The 18,592-nt window shown below is 41.8% G+C and overlaps 1 long non-coding RNA gene across 1 annotated transcript; it reads left to right on the top strand.

Moving 5' to 3' along the window:
• Positions 1–1,133: 1,133 nt before the first annotated feature.
• LOC130540863 (uncharacterized) lies at positions 1,134–18,276 on the top strand. The gene is made up of 4 exons (XR_008954879.2): positions 1,134–1,404; positions 15,743–15,940; positions 16,601–16,724; positions 17,886–18,276. It is a non-coding gene; the product is annotated as an uncharacterized LOC130540863 (long non-coding RNA).
• The last annotated feature ends 316 nt before the right edge of the window (positions 18,277–18,592 follow it).

Here is an 18,592-nt window from a genome sequence, read left to right as displayed (position 1 = left end):
GGCCAGATAAGAGAAGAAAAGCAGGCTACCCGAGCCAGCAGCTTCAATCCACTGGGGTCCCCTTCCACACTGTGGAAGCTTTGTTCTTTTGCTCTTTGCAATAAAGCTTGCTACTGCTCACTCTTTGGGTCCACACTACCTTTATGAGCTGTAACACTCACCGTGAAGGTCTGCAGCTTCACTCCTGAAGCCAGCGATACCAGGAGCCCACCGGGAGGAACGAACAACTCTAGACACACTGTCCCAAGAGCTGTAACACTCACCGCAAAGGTCTGCAGCTTCACTCCTGAGCCAGTGAGACCGCAAACCCACCAGAAGGAAGAAACTCTGAACACATCCGAACATCAGAAGGAACAAACTCCAGACATGCCACCTTTCAGAACTGTAACACTCACCTTGAGGGCCTGTAGCTTCATTCTTGAAGTCAGTGAGACCGAGAACCCACCAATTCTGGACACAATCTTATACCACAGAACTGTAAGTTCTGTTCTTCTTCCAATTTTACAAAACAGAAACAGACAAACAGAGGTAATTCTCTGAAAGATGTCTCTCTCAGTCCATTTCTGCTGCAACGTACCTTAGACTAGGTAATTTATAAAACAACAGAAATATATTGCTAGTAGTTTTGGAGGCCAGAGGTCCAAGCTCAAGGCAGCAGTAGACTCGGTGGCTGCTGAGGGCCCATTCATCATAGATGGAGTCTTCTGTATGTCCTCATATGGCAGCAGTAGACTCGGTGCCTGCTGAGGGCCCATTCATCATAGATGGAGTTTTCTCTATGTCCTCATATGGCAGAAGAAAGAAGCAAGCTCTCTCAGACCTTTTTATAAGGGTACTAAACCCATTCATGAAGGGTCCACCCTTATGACCTAGTCACCTCCTAGAGACCCCCACCTCTTAATGTTATTCCATTGGGAATTAGGTTTCAATGTATGAATTTTGGAGGAATGCAAACATTCAGATCAGATCTGTTTGACCTCACAGCCAAAACTGGCAGTGGAATTTGCATGTTGCTCCTGGAACATATCTAGTAATTTTCCATCTCTATACATTTGCTATGCTGTTTCCTCTATACTGAATGATCCATACTATCCATTTAACTTTGTATCTTTAAAGGCTTGTGTGTGTGCCCATCTATTTTGGTGAGGTTGTTACCAAAACACCATGGGTTTGGTCTAGGTCCTGCTTGCTGCTCACTGCACAGAAAGCCAATCACTGAGATGGTGAGTGTTTCCAGGGAAGAAGCTTTCATCCGGTGCTGCAGCTGAGGAGATGGGAGCTCAGCCTCAAATCCATCGCCCTGACTGACTAAAAGTGGGGTTTTATACAACAGGCAAGAAATGTGACAATGTGTAGGAAACACGAACTAGGGAGGAACAAGGAGTCATCTGGTGGCCTCATCTGGTGAGTTTCAGTTCTTCAATGCTTTTTTTTTTTTTTTGGAGAGGCCTGAAGGTCCTTTCCTGAGGAAAGAACGCAGATGAAACAAATACAAGTTTCAAGCTTTAAGAGCGGAAGAGTCAATGTCTATGTTTATACGAAAGAACACACTATGGGAGTATTGGGCTGGCTTCAAGGTCAGTAGGATCTATTCCAGAATTACAAACATCGTATATAAGCCCCTAAGTCTAACCAGTGTTTTGAGTTTTTCACTTATCTTATGTGTAGCCACCATGCATGTAACATTAAGGCATCAATTACATGTGTATGCTCTTGCCTCTTCTTAATTTTTGTTGCTGTTGTTTTTTCAATTTAATTCACAGGCTCCAGCACAAAATGTAAGATGGGATAGGAAAAGCTTTTTTCCTACCCAACAGAATGCTGAAAATGTAAATTTTTTTCTTTGGTTTACAGTAATAAGGAGTGTGATTCCTTTTTTTTTTTCTACCTCTTCTACTTCTACGTTTTAAGAGCTCTGTAGCTTAGTGAGCTCCCAGGCTTATGAACACGCTGACACAGCTAGTTTTGAAATGTTGCCAGCATTGTAGGATTTGCATACTTAACATGCTACTTATACTGCCATAAAGTATGTAAGGTGGAAAGGATATTGTCTTTTAGTGTGGGTACATAGAGCATGGCACGAGTTGTTGCCAGCCTCACATCACATCTGTCTTCTGCTTTTATACTTTATATCCAGGGTCATACAGTCAAGTTTAGACATTTTAAAAAATCTTATTTCTATATTATTCATGGAGCCAGACTCTTCTAAGTTACTCTGGGAAAATGCCTTAGGCCTTCCAAGGACACAAAATTTTCATTCTTATAAAAAGCATTTGGCTAGGAATCAGGAAGACCTACATTTTCATTCAAGAACTGGTACTAGTTTGTGTTGTGATTTTAGGCAGATCCATTATTGTCTCTAAGCCACAATGTCCTGGACTCCAAAACCACAGCATTGGCCTAGATGGTTTCTTAGGCCTCTCTTTGTGTCGGGAATTGGTGAGTTCTTGGTCTCACTGACTTCAAGAATGAAGCCACGGACCCTCGCAGTGAGCGTTACAGTTCTTAAAGGCGGTGTGTCCAGAGTTTGCTCCTTCCTCTTGTCTGGAGTTGTTCATTCCTCCTGGTGGGTTCATGGTCTGGCTGGCTCAGGAATGAAGCTGTAGACTTTCGTGGTGAGTGTTAGAGCTCATAAAGGCAGTGTGGACCCAAAGAGTGAGCAGAAACAAGATTTATTGCAAAGAGCAAAACAACAAAGCTTCCACAGTGCAGAAGGGGACCCTAGCAGGTTACCACTGCTGGCTCAGGCAGCCTGCTTTTATTCCCTTATCTGGCCCCACCTACACCTTGCTGATTGGTCCATTTTACAGAGAGCTGATTTGTCTGTTTTACAGAGAGCTGATTGGTCCATTTTGACAGGGTGCTGATTGGTGCATTTACAATCCCTGAGCTAGACACAAAAGTTCTCCAAGTCCCCACTAGGTTAGCTAGACACAAAGCACTGATTGGTGCATTTACAAACCTTGAGCTAGACACAGGTTGCCGATTGGTGCATCCACAATCCCTTAGGTAGACACAAAGATTCTCCAAGTCCCCACTAGACGCAGGAGCCCAGCTAGCTTCACCTAGTGGATCCCACACCTGGCCGCAGGTGGATCTGCCTGCCAGTCCCACGCCATGCGCCTGCACTCCTCAGCCCTTGGGTGGTTGATGGGACTGGGAGCTGTGGAGCAGGGTGCAGTGCTCCTCGGGGAGGCTCAGGCCTTGCAGGAGCCCATGGCAGGGGGGAAGCTCAGGCATGGCAGGCTGCAAGTGCCAAGCCCTGCCCCACAGGGAGGCAGCTGAGGCCTGGCAAGAATTTGAGTGCAGCGCCAGTGGGCCAGCACTGCTGGAGGACTCGGTGCACCCCCTGCAGCTGCTGGCCCAGGTGCCAAGCCCCTCACTCTCTGGGGCCAGCGGTGCTGCCCAGTCGCTCCGAGTGTGGGAGTGTGGGGGCCTGCCAAGCCCACGCCCACAGCAGACCCGGTTCCCACCTGTGCACAGCAGCCCCTGTTCCCTCTGATGCCTCTCCCTCCACACCTGTCCACAGCAGAGGGAGCTGGCTGTGGCCTCAGCCAGCCCAGAGAGGGGCCCCCACAGTGCAGCGGTGGTGGGCTGAAGGGCTCCTCAAATGCGGCCAGAGTGGGTGCCGAGGCCGAGGAGGCACAAAGAGCCAGTCAGGGCTGCTAGGGCTGCCAGCACATAGCACATTGTCACCTCTCATCTTTAATACAAATTTTGCTATATGCTCTAAGGCTACAATTTTGTCTTGTTATTCTGGTAATAATACACTTTCAGGCAGTAACTTGAAATAAAATTCAATTTTCATAAAATCTCCGGAAAACTGGAGAAAGAGAGAATTTTATTTCAGTATTGTTGTCCTGTGGATTGGAATATGTTCTAACTCACATCATAATTCTTGAAACATTATAAAATATAAAAGCTTAAACTCGTGTTTAATTGACTCCAAGAGCATTAATGAAAAGTATATAAATAAGAATACAGATGTAGTAATAAAAGAGAATTATCAGTCACCCTTAATTTAATTGGTGTCACCTTAGCTTTTAGAAGGGTAATAGGTAAAGACTGTTGTGCTCAGAACACCAGAAATCTATTCGAACTAGGTGAAAATTTGCTAGTGAAGGTATTTGTGAAAATAGAAATGCAGCTTATGTAAAAACTATTCACTTACATATGCCCACAAATACAGAAACATCTGAATGCTCAGTTTTAACCTATTCCTCAGTAGGTTAAAGTGCTCTGGGCTTACTTGTCTCTTCCTCTTGACTTGGAGAGAAGAGAAGCCTTTGCTTTTACTCAGCATGAAGGAGCCTCAGGATAGTCACATCTCAACTCTTAGATGCCTGAGAGCTTTGTAATGCAAATCAGGCTGCTCCTTTTTTCTTACCAGCAACTTAATTTGGGACAGGATTGATTGACTAGAAAGTTTGCTAATCAGTTTGAAACAAAACTAGGCTGGGGGCCAATGGAAGTTTGCCAGAACCTCCCTTCCAAAGACAAGGTCGACAGCTGGTCTCACTTTGGAAATGCTTTTGCCCATTATCTTATCATTTGGTCCATTTTATATGGTCCACATCTCAAATTACAATGTTTATTTTGAAGGCACTCCAGAGAAAAGAAAGAGAAAAAAAGACACCACACATGACTTAGAGAACAGATTTTATAATACTTTGAAAATGAGGTACCTCGTTGTAAATTTAAAATCCGCCTCCTGATTGTTTTAGAGTTGATAAGTATATTGACGGTTGTGAATGACTGCTGAGCTGTGGCTTTTGGGTGTAGCAGATGTGACAACCTTTGTTGGTGAAGCAAAGAAAAGAAGTTTGATTTGACCATGAGAACATATGAATTCCTGAACTGTTAAAAATAATAACTCTTGTTTGTGTCATTCCCCAAAGTTTTAAAATAAAATTAGATCATTGTGCCCAAACCAAAAAGTTCTGAAGTCATTGAAGTGACGGAGTCATAGGATGCACTGCAGGGGCTGAAATTCCAAACCTTGTAGGGACAGGAAGGTAACGTGAATGTATGAATCGGACTAAATGTGGATAGCAGGGAAGAGTGGGTTCTATGGAAAACTAGAAAGAATATGCTTCTAAGGATGTTCAAATTTGGATTTAGAAAACAAATACCAAGCCTGCAAAACAAGAGACCTGGAATAAATTATCAGCTTTGAAAAAATCAGAGTTTGAAAAAATATATTAATTCTTATTTCAGAGACATCCATGTAATTCAATGTCTTTCACAAGGCAGACAAAAAGAGCTTAGGAGAGAGAGACAAAGGAAAATAGAAACAAACAAAAGGTGTTAAGTTTCTAAAAAACAGGCACTGTGTTGGGCTTTGAACATATAGAATAGCATGAATTCTCACCATGACTACCTGAAGTAGCCAGTATTATTCCCACTTCATGGATGAAAGATTCAATCTTAGAGAGTTTAGGTAACTTATAACAGTAGAAAAGCAAGAATTTAATTACAAATCCTATGTTCTCTTCTCTATACTAAATGTATGAACTCAAGCAAGCTATTTATCCTCTTTATTCTTCATGTTTTAATGGGCATAATAATGGTTTATTCACTAGAATATTTTAAGAATTAAAAAAGTTAATAATTGTAAAAATTCTCACAGAATATTTTTTTATGTTTGTTGAATATGAAAGTATGATAATTACTTTTGTTGAGCAACTATCAGCATAGCAGATGTTTAAACTGTTTCTGCAGAGGGATTTGGGCAAGACACCTTTTATTCTTATACCTGGGTTTTATTGTGAAGTTATATCCAGTTAAGCTTGCCAGAATTTGGAGTGCAGCCTGCAGTTGTATGATGGCTGAGGAATACAGGAACATTGTGGTTACTGTAAACATGAGAGTAATAACAGCAAACTAAGGAATAACAGTATATTAATCAGGATCCTCCAAAGAAACAGAAGTGTGTGTGTGTGTGTGTGTGTGTGTGTGTGTGTAGAGAGATTAATTGTAGGGAATTGGCTTCCACAATTATAGAGGCTGAGAAGTCCTGTGATCTCTAGTTGGCAAGCTGAAGCCTGGAGACCTTGCAGAGCTGATGGTATAGTTCCAGCCTGTCTGAAGGCCTGAGAACCTGGAGGGCTGATGGTGTGATTTACAGTTCAAAAGCCAGTGCGCTCAAGACCCAGAAGATCTAATGTTTCCATTTGAGTCAGAAGCCAGGAAAAGACTGGTGATGTTCCAGCTCAAGCAGCCGGGCAGGAGGAGTTCCCTTGTTCCACAAGAGGGCCAGACATTTTGTTTTATTCAGGCCTTCAGTTGGTTGGATAAGATTCACCTACATTAGGAGGACAATTGGCTTTACTCTATCAATTTAAATGTTAGTCTCCTCCTGAAACTCTCACAGCCCTCACAGACATACCAAGAATAATGTTTGGCTTAATATCTGGGCACCCTGTAGCCCAGTCAAGTTGACACATAAAAGTAATCATCACATATGGTCATATGTAATAGGATAAGCTGTAATGAGTTAGGAAATGGTCTGATGTTAACAAAATAATAAAGAAAGCAAATGTGTTGAATGCCTATGGGAACTTGTAACGAGATAGTCATGCACATGGTGAAGAAATTTGTTAGCTGAAGAAGTTCAATACACTGGCTCCTCCAAGATAACTTTCCCACAGGAAACTTTGGGAGCTACTCAGGTATTGCATCCTCTGGGAGTAATTAACTATTCACTAACAGGAGGTTTGCGTGTAACCAGCAACAGCAGGTAAAATTTCAGGTGCTTCTATCAAAGAACTAGAGAGATAGCTCAGCCACTGCTGGATCCTGTGCAAAGATCCCTGGAGAATGCACCTTCCCTGAGGTATGATGTGACACTTACAATATACACTGATGTATATTGTATACGTTTTATTGAGTTGGAGCCAGATGGGGTCTATTTACTCCCAGTTGATTTTCAGAATCATCATTTTTATATATTCTCAACAAACCTGTCCCTCTCTCTCCTCGTGGTAACCACCTGGCACAACTCTATCCCTTGTAAATCCAGCTCTCCACAGAGCTGAGTGTGGCTGGAGAAGTCCACAGTGACGCTGATTGCTCTTCCCTTACATTTGTGATCACTAACCAGGGCTGGCTGCCTGATTTGCAGGGCCCAGGGCAAAATGAAAGTGTGGGGCTGTTCGTTCAGAAGACATTTTTAAAAAGCCTCATTAAATGCACTAAAATCTAAGGTGTTTTCATTTTAAAAATAATTTGTGACTTATAAACCATAAAACAGGCAACAGTGACACACAAGAAATAACATAAACTTACAAATTGCAAAAATTATGTGTGACTCCACAGTCACACACATTAAGCCACCAATGCAGCTGGCCCTGTCGCTAACCGCTAGTAGGCTCCTAGCACACCTGCCATTCTAATGCCTTCCCTCGCTCATTCATGTTTCTGGGATGCTCCTTCAGATTCTCTCTCCTCTTAAGCCTCTAATGTTTTCTCTCCCATCCTCACTCTCAGTTAATGACTTTGGGGTGTATGTCACTGAAAGAAAAACAAATTTAAGCCAAAACCAGAATAAGATGAGAGCTTCTGCAAACTGCTACTTCCTCATCACCCCCCACCTGGATCTATGTCGAAACACTGTCTTCCTTTTTGTTACCCATAAGCTAAACTGGAGCACTAAATTCCAATGTCTCTCTCGAATTCCAGCAATTCTTCTTCTACCTCCCACAATGTCGACTTTTATGTCTCTACTGGAGTGTTCCTATCAACATGCACAGTTGAATTTTCCCATCTGGCACTACCTGTCCTGATCTTATGTTCCTTTCAAACTACTGCACTATTTCTGCTTTCTTCAGAGTGAAATTCTTTGAAAGGGTTTTCATATTTACCATCTCCAATTTTTGTCTTCATTTTTCCTCTCAGATCCACTAGGTCTGACAGTTTCCTCTGTCCTTTCACAGAAATTGCTCATTTCAAAATGTGAATATCTTCCATGTTGTTACAGCCCATGATCGATTCTTAACCCTCTTCTCACTTAGCTATGAATAGCATTTGCACAGCTGGGTGTTGCCTGACCCTCAAACACTTTCTCACTTGGTTCCATGACACCACAGGCTTCTTGGTTTCCTTCCTTCATCGTTGGCCTCATTTCTCCCTCTGCTTTGCTGGTTCCTGCTGTTCATCCTGTCCTTTACACACTGCAACAGCTTAGGGGCTAGTCCTCTGACATCTCTACCCGCATGTACTCCCTTAGGGATTTCAAACAGTCTCATAGCTTTAAGCACCATCCATACACTGACGACTCCCAGATTCAAAGTTTTAGTCCAGACCTTACCCTTGAACTCCAAATGGGTATACCCACGTACCTAGGAGATAATCCTTACACACCCTTCTTTCTCCACTATGCTTAATTTAATCTGTCAGAACTTCTGTGATTCTATCTTCCAAATAGATCCATAACCTGACCCCTCTTCACCACTCATCTTGCTACTCCTGGTCCAAGTCACCTCCACCTTGCACTTGGATTATGGCAATAGTCTCTTAACTGTTCTCCCTCTTCCATTGGTTCTTCTTAGTCTTCTATTCATTACATAGGGATCTTGTTAAAAGACAGGTCTGGTAATATCAGTCCTTTGTAAACATGTCCAATGGCTTCTCACCACAATCAGTAAAAACCAAAAACCCTCCATCTGGTGGCCCCCAGCCCCTTCCTCCTCCACCTCACATGTGCTTCCTTTGCTCACCCTCTCTTGACTGCTTGCTGCTCTTCAAACGTGCTGGGTTATGCTCCTTCCTCTGGGCCTCTGTCTGCAACATCCTTTCTCCAACATCTTTGTGGGTGGCTCTCTCACTTTTACAGGTCTTGCTCATGGGCCTTCTGGCAAGCCCTTCCCTGATCACCGTGCTTGCATGGCAGGCTGGCACTCTGTCTGCCCTGTTTAGTTTTCTTCATGAGATCAGAAAGTACTGTTTGTCTTCTTTACTGCTTTATGACCAGGGCCCAGAAGCACTTGGCACAACTAGGCATTCAGTACAGATTTATTAATTGAATGACTAAATAGCAGTTGTGGAATCAGAACACAATGGATATCTCCAAAACTTTGTGATGAATAAAACTGGCTAAAATATGAGAATTTTATGTACCTTAGTCACATATCATAAGATTTTCTAAGTAGAATTCATACTTGGTTGCATGTCCTAAGATCTTTTTAGGGAGATTTCCTCTTTCTAAGGGGATTCAAAGATATCAGTGAAACCTGAAAATTGTCTTGGGTTAAGTAGTGCCTTGTGGAGTACCAAATGGCATGAAAGAACAAAACTGCTGTCATTGTGACTGCCATAGTCAATGTCAATGTTGGATATGACTGCATGAGCTGACAGCCCCTGCAGCATGTGAAATATATGAAATGCACACTGGACATAACAGAGCATTTTTGCAGGGAGCTGGACCAACTCTTTTATATGACTAAGATGCTATTTGCAATTTATATAAAGGAAAAAAGCAAATATGCTCCATGCAGTGCCTAAAAGAGCCCTAGTGGCTTCAGGGTAGAAAGCCATCCCACATCTCTTCAGCAGAGCATGAAATCAACCTACTACCTTTTATCAGGTTACTTACATAAAGGAATTGTGCCTATTAATAAAACATCATGCATCTTGTTTCTCCAAGAGCAATGATAACCAAACTCTCCTTTCCCGTTCCCTCTTCCTTCCTTCTCTGGGGTCACTTTTTGCTGCCCTGTGTTCCGTTCAGCATGCATTGGCCATGAGGATCAGATTATTAGTCCAGATGACTTTGAAGTAGTTTTTCTTATGGTACAGTTTTCTCCTAAGTCTGTAGCATAGAATCCTTGTTTTGGGATTGATCCATGCCTAACCTGAAGATGATAGAATGCAAATTCTGCTTTATATTTGTGTATATAAATATTGCATCAGTCACATGTCCATTTTGGTGGCAACATGGTCTGTGGTTTTCTTAGCTGCCCTGGGATTGGATTTGCTTAATCATGTTCCCTTTTCTTTCAGGTTGTGCTTGGCTTCTTGCTGCCCACACCTACTCCATGATTTCATGCTAATTTCTGCCCTTCTTCTCAGTTAGTGAAAGCTTCCCCGCACTCATTATCAGCACACTTGAATGTCCACTTAGTGTCAGACATACAATTTTTAAAGTGAGAATTTCATCCAGGACTTTTACAAAGCCTCTCATGTGGCCACTGACTGCAGTTAAAATAATAGCCTGTTAGAATGGTCACCTTGACATCATAGTCCAAAAGTGTCCCAATAATGGATGTGCAAAAAAATTCTGAAACCATCATAGGAGTTAAAAAATGAGAACACCAGCCCACAAAGAATGGTATCACCCAAACTTTTGAACCAAGTCCACAGTTCTTATGTTTTTGTGCCACATAGCATAGACAGCCTAATATATTTAAAGTAATACTTAAAATGTACTTTAGGGATTCAAATTTTAGCTGCTTGTTTCTATTTGCCAATACAGACCATAAATTTTGAAAAAATAAACTTTTAATTGAAAATTTTACAAAAAGTAAAATAAAAAACTGCTTATATTTCCATCCAAGGGAAAGAAGATACACATAGTAAATACTTTAAAAGTATGTATATTCTTTCACCCACTTTTAGGATTTATCCTAAGTATAACTAGCTGTTTTATAAAGATGTTCATCATCATTATTTACAGTAAGAAAAATTGAACCTAAATGTTGACAGATAGAATTCACGGAGTGAGCTACGGTGCATGCACACAGTGGGGAATTACGCAGGACTGAACACTATGTTTAAAAGCATTTTAATGGCATGTCAAACACTTATTCTAATATGGAAAATACAGTGACTTCGTGGATATACAAAAACATCCTCATTTTTGTGTAATCGTGTATCATATATGATCCTAAGTACGTAATACTAAACATGAGAAAAAATGCTTGCTAAAAACAGACCAAAATGTAGAGGGCTGCCACTGTGTGGTGTGATCGGGTGACTTTTTGCCTTTTAATTTATATTTTTGTTGGCACAGAACATTGTTCTCATGTTCCCGAAGAGATTTAAAGATGATCTTGAGACGATTAGCCTCCTCTCAGAGTCCTGCCGGGGTAGATAACAGGGAAGATTGGGGCATGTCAGAGGTGACTCCGGGACGTTTGTGCTTGGTGCCCTGCTGCAAGGGACAGCGGCTCTGCAGCTCCAGCCCACTGTTTGTCACAGGTCCTTGGTGACTGTCTTACCAGTTATTTTCAAATTCAAGATAAAATGGAGATACAGACTTTCACATAAAACTTTCTACATTTAACTACCAGCAATTACATTTTTTGTCATAAAACAAAGGGTAGGTCAAACAAAACGTCTTAAGAGTAAATCTGTCTACAATGTGTTCAGGAAACGAACACACGTCAGGTTTATGTGGAAGATATCCAGGGCGTAGCACATCTGCTGGAAGCATTTCAGTCATGAGCACAGCTGGGTATTGGCCGTGAACCTGGTGTGCATTGAATACACATCCCCGTGGCCCCTACAGTGCATTCCCTGTGGATAGTTTATTAGGTTTCTTTATTCCCTTCATCTATTCTTCCCTTTCCTTTCTTCCTTCCTCTTTTTTTGCCTCCATCTCTCTCTTCCTGTCTTTATTAAATATATGGGATGCAGATTTGATGAATATGTCAATCAAAGATCACCAAGAAGTCTTAAACAGGTAAACCACAGAAAACAGTCAGGATCAGAATAAGAACAGTTTAGTGGTTCTCAAGCTTTTTGTTCTCAGAACTTCTTTATAATCTAAAATGTGTTGCGCCCCCTGAAAACTTTCACTTTTATGGGATAAAAATAAATATTTATAAAATATATAGTAAAAAATATAAATATATAAATAAATTTATGATTTGTTTATATAAATATGTATATAAAACCATATTTATCATATTAAGATTTGAAATGGACAAATATTTAAAATATTTATTAGTTAATTTTAAATAATTACCAACCTTTCAAATAAATAACATTTTAATGAAAATTAAAAAAAATTAAATTCCGCCTGGCGTAGTGGCTCATGCCTGTAATCTCAGCACTTTGAGAGGCCGAGGCGGGTGGATCATTTGAGTTCAGGAGTTCGAGACCAGCCCGACCAACATTGTGATACCCCATCTCTACTAAAAATCCAAAAAAATTAGCTGGGTGTGGTGGCATATGCCTGTAGTCCCAGTTACTTGGGAGGCTGAGGCAGGAGAATTGCTTGAACCTGGGAGGCAGAGGTTGCAGTGAGCCAAGATCGTGCCACTGCATTCCAGCCTGGGAGACAGAGCAAGACTCCGTCTCAAAAAAAAAAAATTAAATTCCAATTTAATTTTTATTTTAATTTATTTAGTTCTAAAATTATATTTAATATTGTAATTTATTTTAATTGTATATTAATCACATTTATTTTAAAACCAAATAAATGTGTTGAGAAGAGAGAAATTGTTTTACATTTTTGCAAATCTCCTTAATGTGTAGCTTAATAAAAGATAACTGTACTATTCTGTTTCTGCATTTAATCTGTTATGAAGTCACCTATCATGAATCTTCTGGAAAATTCCACGTATATTTGTGAGAGAATGAGGGTAAAAATGACGAATAACATCTTAGTATTATTATAAAAGTCATTTTGGCCTTCTGTTGCCACTGAAAAAGTCTCAGGATGTCCCAGGGGACTTTGGCCCACACTTTGAGAATCAATGTTCAGGCTCCTTTCTGAGCTGATTATGTAGCTGAGCACGTTGAACATCATGTGATTGAGAACCTACCCCTTCCAGCCTTCATCTCTTCCATTAGCTTCCCTAAACCATTCATTTTTTAGGGCATTATTTTCTATCAAATACAAACACCAGTGGAAGAGAGAACACATGAAGCCGTTAGTAGTTTAATGCCTTAATGTGAATAAATTTAATTCATTTCAATTTGAGAGTCCATGGGGTCACAAAGGAGATGAAAGAGAAAGTACAAGAGCCAGACATGAGGTTGGAAAGAACCCTGTCCCCACTGAAAGGCCAATTTTTTCTTTCACAGCATCATCTTGGAACAACCTGCTTTCTGGATTCTTAGCTCACAAGTTTGAAAATGAGCCATTCCCTGATCTATTTTAATTGCTTATCTTCAAAAACTATCTGAACTACGGTACCCTGTGGCTACTACCTTCCAATTGAGGACTCAGGTTTCCAGGAAAAGAAAAGAGTTACAACTACTAATAAAAGTCAGTCAAAGTAACTGCTCCTCTTTGAAAGTTTCAGCTCTTATTTTAGATATGGGGGTTCACATGCAGGTGTGTTACATGGGTGTATTACACCCAGCTAGTGAGTATCGTACCGCTGGGTAGTTTTTCAATGCATGCCCCTCCCTTCTTTGCCCCCCGCAGTCCACAGCGCCTGTTGTTCCCATGTGTACGTCCATGTGTGCTCAATGCATAGCTTGGAGCTCCCACCTATAACTGAGAACATGCAGTGTTTAAACCCCACTAATTTCTTTGAAAAAGTATTTCTGTTCATAACCCTGCAGGAAGCTCTTTATTAATGTCTTCATCCTTTAAACCTACTTAGCCTTATGCTGCTTTAGTCACCTGTACTTTTTTTAAAAACTATTTTTTTCTCTCATTCTGACTTACTTATCCTTACATGCATTGCTATTTCTTCATTCCTAAGGAAGTACGCATTCGATTTAAGCATCTGTGCTGAGACATCCTTGGAAATTAAATTCTAGTCTTTTTTAATGGGGCAAAATGGAAATATAATCTCTCTGCCCTCCGGCCACCGGTCCCCCAGTCGTGCCACGTCCCTGCTGCCTGAGGGGATGCTTGCATGGCTCCCTCTGCCGGGACTTTCCACCTATATGCTCGGCCTTGACCCCTCACTCACATACCCTTTTCTTCACAACTCTTTCCTGCATCTCGACACCATCCTACACTCACAGAGTACTGCATGCCTTTCTGACATAGCCGTGTGTCAGTGTGCTGTGTGAAGTGTTTTCATGTGTATATGACTATTTGCATGTTATAGCAGTGTGTCAGTGTGCTGTGTGAAGTGTTTTCGTGTGTGTGACTATTTGTGTGTTACAGCCATGTGTCAGTGTGCTGCGTGAAGTGTTTTCATGTGTATATGACTATTTGCATGTTACAGCCGTGTGTCAGTGTGCTGTGTGAAGTACTTTGGTGTATGTGACTATTTGCATGTTACCGCAGTTTGTCGCTGTGCTGCGTGAAGTGTTTTCATGTATATGACTATTTGCATGTTATAGCAGTGTGTCAGTGTGTTGTGAAGGGTTTTCATGTATGTGACTATTTGCATGTTACAGCAGCGTGTCAGTGTGCTGTGTGAAGTGTTTTCATGTGTATATGACTATTTGTGTGTTATAGCAGTGTGTCAGTGTGCTGTGTGAAGTACTTTGGTGTATGTGACTATTTCCATGTTACAGCAGTGTGTCAGTGTGCTGTGTGAAGTGTTTTCATGTGTGTGACTATTTCCGTGTTATAGCAGTGTGTCCGTGTGCTGTGTGAAGTGTTTTCATGTATATGACTATTTGCATGTTATAGCAGTGGGTCAGTGTGCTGTGTGACATGTTTTCATGTGTATATGACTATTTGAGTGTTATAGCTGTGTGTCAGTGTGCTGTGTGAAGTGTTTTCGTGTATATAACTATTTGCATGTTATAGCCGTGTGTCAGTGTGCTGTGTGAAGTACTTTGGTGTATGTGACTATTTGCATGTTACAGCAGTGTGTCAGTGTGCTGTGTGAAGGGTTTTCATGTATGTGACTATTTGCATGTTATAGCAGCGTGTCAGTGTGCTGTGTGTTTTCGTGTATATGACTATTTGCGTGTTATAGCAGTATGTCAGTCTGCTGTGTGAAGTGTTTTCGTGTATGTGACTATTTGTGTGTTATAGCAGTGTGTCAGTGTGCTGTGTGACGTGTTTTCATGTGTATATGACTATTTGAGTGTTATAGCAGTGTGTCAGTGTGCTGTGTGAAGTGTTTTCATGTGTGTGACTATTTGCGTGTTATAGCAATGTGTCAGTGAGCTGTGTGAAGTGTTTTCGTGTGTATGACTATTTGCATGTTACAGCAGTGTGTCAGTGTGCTGTGTGAAGTGTTTTGTTTATGTGACTATTTGCATGTTACAGCAGTGTGTCTGTGTTGCGTGAAGTGTTTTGGTGTATATGAGTATTTGCATGTTACAGCAGTGTGTCAGTGTGCTGTGTGAATTGTTTTCGTGTATATGACTATTTGCATGTCATAGCAGTGTGTCAGTGTGCTGTGTGTTTTGTGTATGTGACTATATGCATCTTCCAGCAGTGTGTCAGAGTGCTGTGTGAAGTGTTTTCGTGTGACTATTTGCATGTTACAGCAGTGTGTCAGTGTGCTGTGTGAAGTGTTTTCATGTATCTGAGTATTTGCATGTTATAGTAGTGTGTCAGTGTGCTGTGTGAAGTGTTTTCATGTATCTGAGTATTTGCATGTTATAGTAGTATGTCAGTGTGCTGAGGGAGGTGTTTTAGTGTATATGACTATTTGCATGTTTTCTGCACACTAGATGGAGTGCAGAGTGTGTTGCCTGTTTTTTTCCACCGCTCCATCCTCACTGCCTGCTACAGTGTTGGACACACAGTAGGGGTTCAGTAAATGCTAATGAACAGTTGATTAAATGAGCAAAAACCTTTATTGAATACCTACCATGTTCCAGACATGGCTAACTGATGAGAATTTACCAATTACAAGCTTGCTGCCTTCAGGGAGCTCAACCTCACAAGACAGACCGTCATGTAGAGACAACTGCTACACAACATGGGAAGAACTGCTAGAGATGTACAGATGTAAAGACCCAAAATGAAGAAGCCAGAACACATGAACACGAAACCAGCCAACCAACAAACACAAGCAGCATGGAGCATAGAGTCTGGGGACCAACTGCAGGGTGCTGAGGAATGCAGGTGGAGGCAGAGTGGAAATCACCTGAGTTTCCATCAGGCAGAGTTGCACTTGAATTTGAGTTCTGGCACTTGCTGAGCCTCTCTGATTCTGTCTTCTGTAAAACAGGAGTAATAATATTTATTTATATCTACCGTACAGGCAATTGTGAGATTTACTTAAGACATACTGTCTTAGTCCATTTTTCTGCTGCTTATAACAGAATACCTGAAACTAGGTGACTTATTTTTAAAAAGCTTATTTCTTGGAGTTATGAAGGCTGAGAAGTCCAAGGATGGGGGTCTGCAGCTGGTGAGGGCCTTCTTGCTGATGGGAAATCAGAAGAGCCCTAAGGTGGTTCAGAGCACCACATGGCAAGGGGCCGAGGATGCTCGCGTGTTAGCTCAGATCTCTCTTCTTCTTATAAGGCCACTAGTTCCTCTCCCATGATAACCCTTTTAGCCATTAACCCATTAGTTCTTTAATCCATGAGTAGATTGATTCATAAGGGGATAACCCCTGTGATCCAATCACCACTTAAAGGATGCCCCTCTCAATACTCCCATATCGGGGATTGTTGCAACACAAATTAAGATGGCCTATTAGATACCCTTAATCTTACGTCTTAAGGTGTTCTGTGATGTTGCAGTTCAACCCCCTCTCATTCCTCTCTACTCTTTTAGCAGTTACAAACAAACAAACTCACCAAAGAAAACACCAGACAAACATACATCCAATAGTATTGTGTCCGGAATTGGTGGGTTCTTGGTCTCACTGACTTCAAGAATGAAGCCACAGACCCTTGCGGTGAGTGTTACAGTTCCTAAAGATGGTGTGTCCAGAGTTTGTTCCTTCAGATGTTCAGATGGGTCCAGAGTTTCTTCCTTCTGGTGGGTTTGTGGTCTCACTGGCTTCAGGAGTGAAGCTGCAGACCTTCACAGTGTTACAGCTCATAAAGCTAGCATGGACCCAAAGAGTGAGCAGCAGCTGCCAAAGATGGTGCAGACCCAAAGACTGAGCAGCAGCAAGATTTATTGCAAAAAGCAAAAGAACAAAGCTTCCACGGTCTGGAAGACCCTAACCGGTTGCCACTGCTAGCTCAGGCAGCCTGCTTTTATTCCCTTATCTGGCCCAACCCACATCCTACTCATTGGCTCATTTTAGAGAGAGCTGATTGGTCCATTTTACAGAAACCTGATTGGGCCGTTTTACAGAGAGCTGATTGGTCCATTTTGACAGAGCGCTGATTGGTGCATTTACAAACCTTTCGCTAGACACAGAGCGCTGATTGGCGCATTTACAATCCTTTAGCTAGACAGGAAAGTTCTCCAAGTCCCCACCAGATTAGCTAGACACAGAGCGCTGATTGATGCAGTTACAAACCTCTAGCTAAACAGAAAAGTTCTCCAAGTCCCCACCCGACACAGAAACCCAGCCGGCTTCACCTCTCAATGGCACTTGCCCTGAGACTTTGCGGCACCTAGCCTGGGTACTCCGGCAGCCTAGTAGGCACCGGCCGGCCACACCGAGTGTGGGCCCCTGAGCCTGCACCCACCCGGAACCAGCACTGGCCCGCGAGCATGCACAGCCCTGCTCCCGCCTGTGCCTCTCCCTGCACACCTGGTGGGGAGCAGAGGGAGCCGCCGGGCCTCCGCCAGCCCCAGAGAAGGGCCCCTACAGCACAGCGGCGGGCTGAAGGGCTCCTGGAGCACTGCCAGAGCAGTTGCTGAGAGCCAGTGAGGGCTGCTAGCACGTTGTCACCTCTCAGTATTAACAATACAAATACTTTTTTGTCTTATTTGTCCTTTGACTTATTTATAACCAACAGAATGTAGAGAAAGTGATGCTGATGTTGAGTAACTCTGGAGGCTAGACCAGAAAATGTTGAAGAGTATCAGAATATACAACCCTAATATATGTTACTTTTGCATAAATTTTATTTTTAAAATTTTTAATTTTTATTTTAAGCTGAAGGCAATTGAGAAAAAGAAGATGCGAGAAGAGCTGTTTACCCTTCCTTTATCTGCTTAAAAGCAAGGAATAAATTTCCATTATAAAGGTGTCCCCTTGTTCTCATACCAAGAAGAGGAGACAGCATCAAGGTTACTCTACATAAAGAAACCCAACTAAATAACCCTTATCCATAATAGTTTCTCCCATATATTTACCTTCCTACAATTTATTGCCCCTAGAAGCCCAAGCCCCTTTTCTTTGGTTGCTTCCCCACAATTTATCGTACTTTGTTAAAATGGTAGGTAAGCTCCTAAGTGTAACCACTTCTTTGGATTTTTTTAGTTCTTTCTCTGCAGTTCCCATGCATATAAAAATATTAACAACAAATAAAATTTGTATGCTCTTCATTTGTTGGTCCATCTTTTGTCAGTTTAATTCACAAATTAAGCTGCAGAACCTAAGAGGATGGAGGAAAAGTTTTCCTTTCTTACAAGATCATGCAGCATCTGCTTCACTTACTGAGGAGCCCTGAGCCACCATGTATAAAATCTGAATACCCGAAGACCCCCGTACTGTGAGGAAGCCTGACCACATGGAGAGGCCACATGAAGGTTCTCAAACCAGAACCCCAGCTGAGGTCCCAGCCTACAACCAGTATCAACCACCAGACATGTGAGTAATGATGTTTCCAGTTGATTCCAACCAACAGCCTTTGGGTCACC

The sequence above is a fragment of the Pan paniscus genome, chromosome 16 (genome assembly GCF_029289425.2).
Source record: "Pan paniscus chromosome 16, NHGRI_mPanPan1-v2.0_pri, whole genome shotgun sequence".
NCBI lineage: Eukaryota > Metazoa > Chordata > Mammalia > Primates > Hominidae > Pan > Pan paniscus.
The sequence above is the reverse complement of the archived record's forward strand: the minus strand, read 5'-3'. Positions and strand labels throughout refer to the sequence as shown.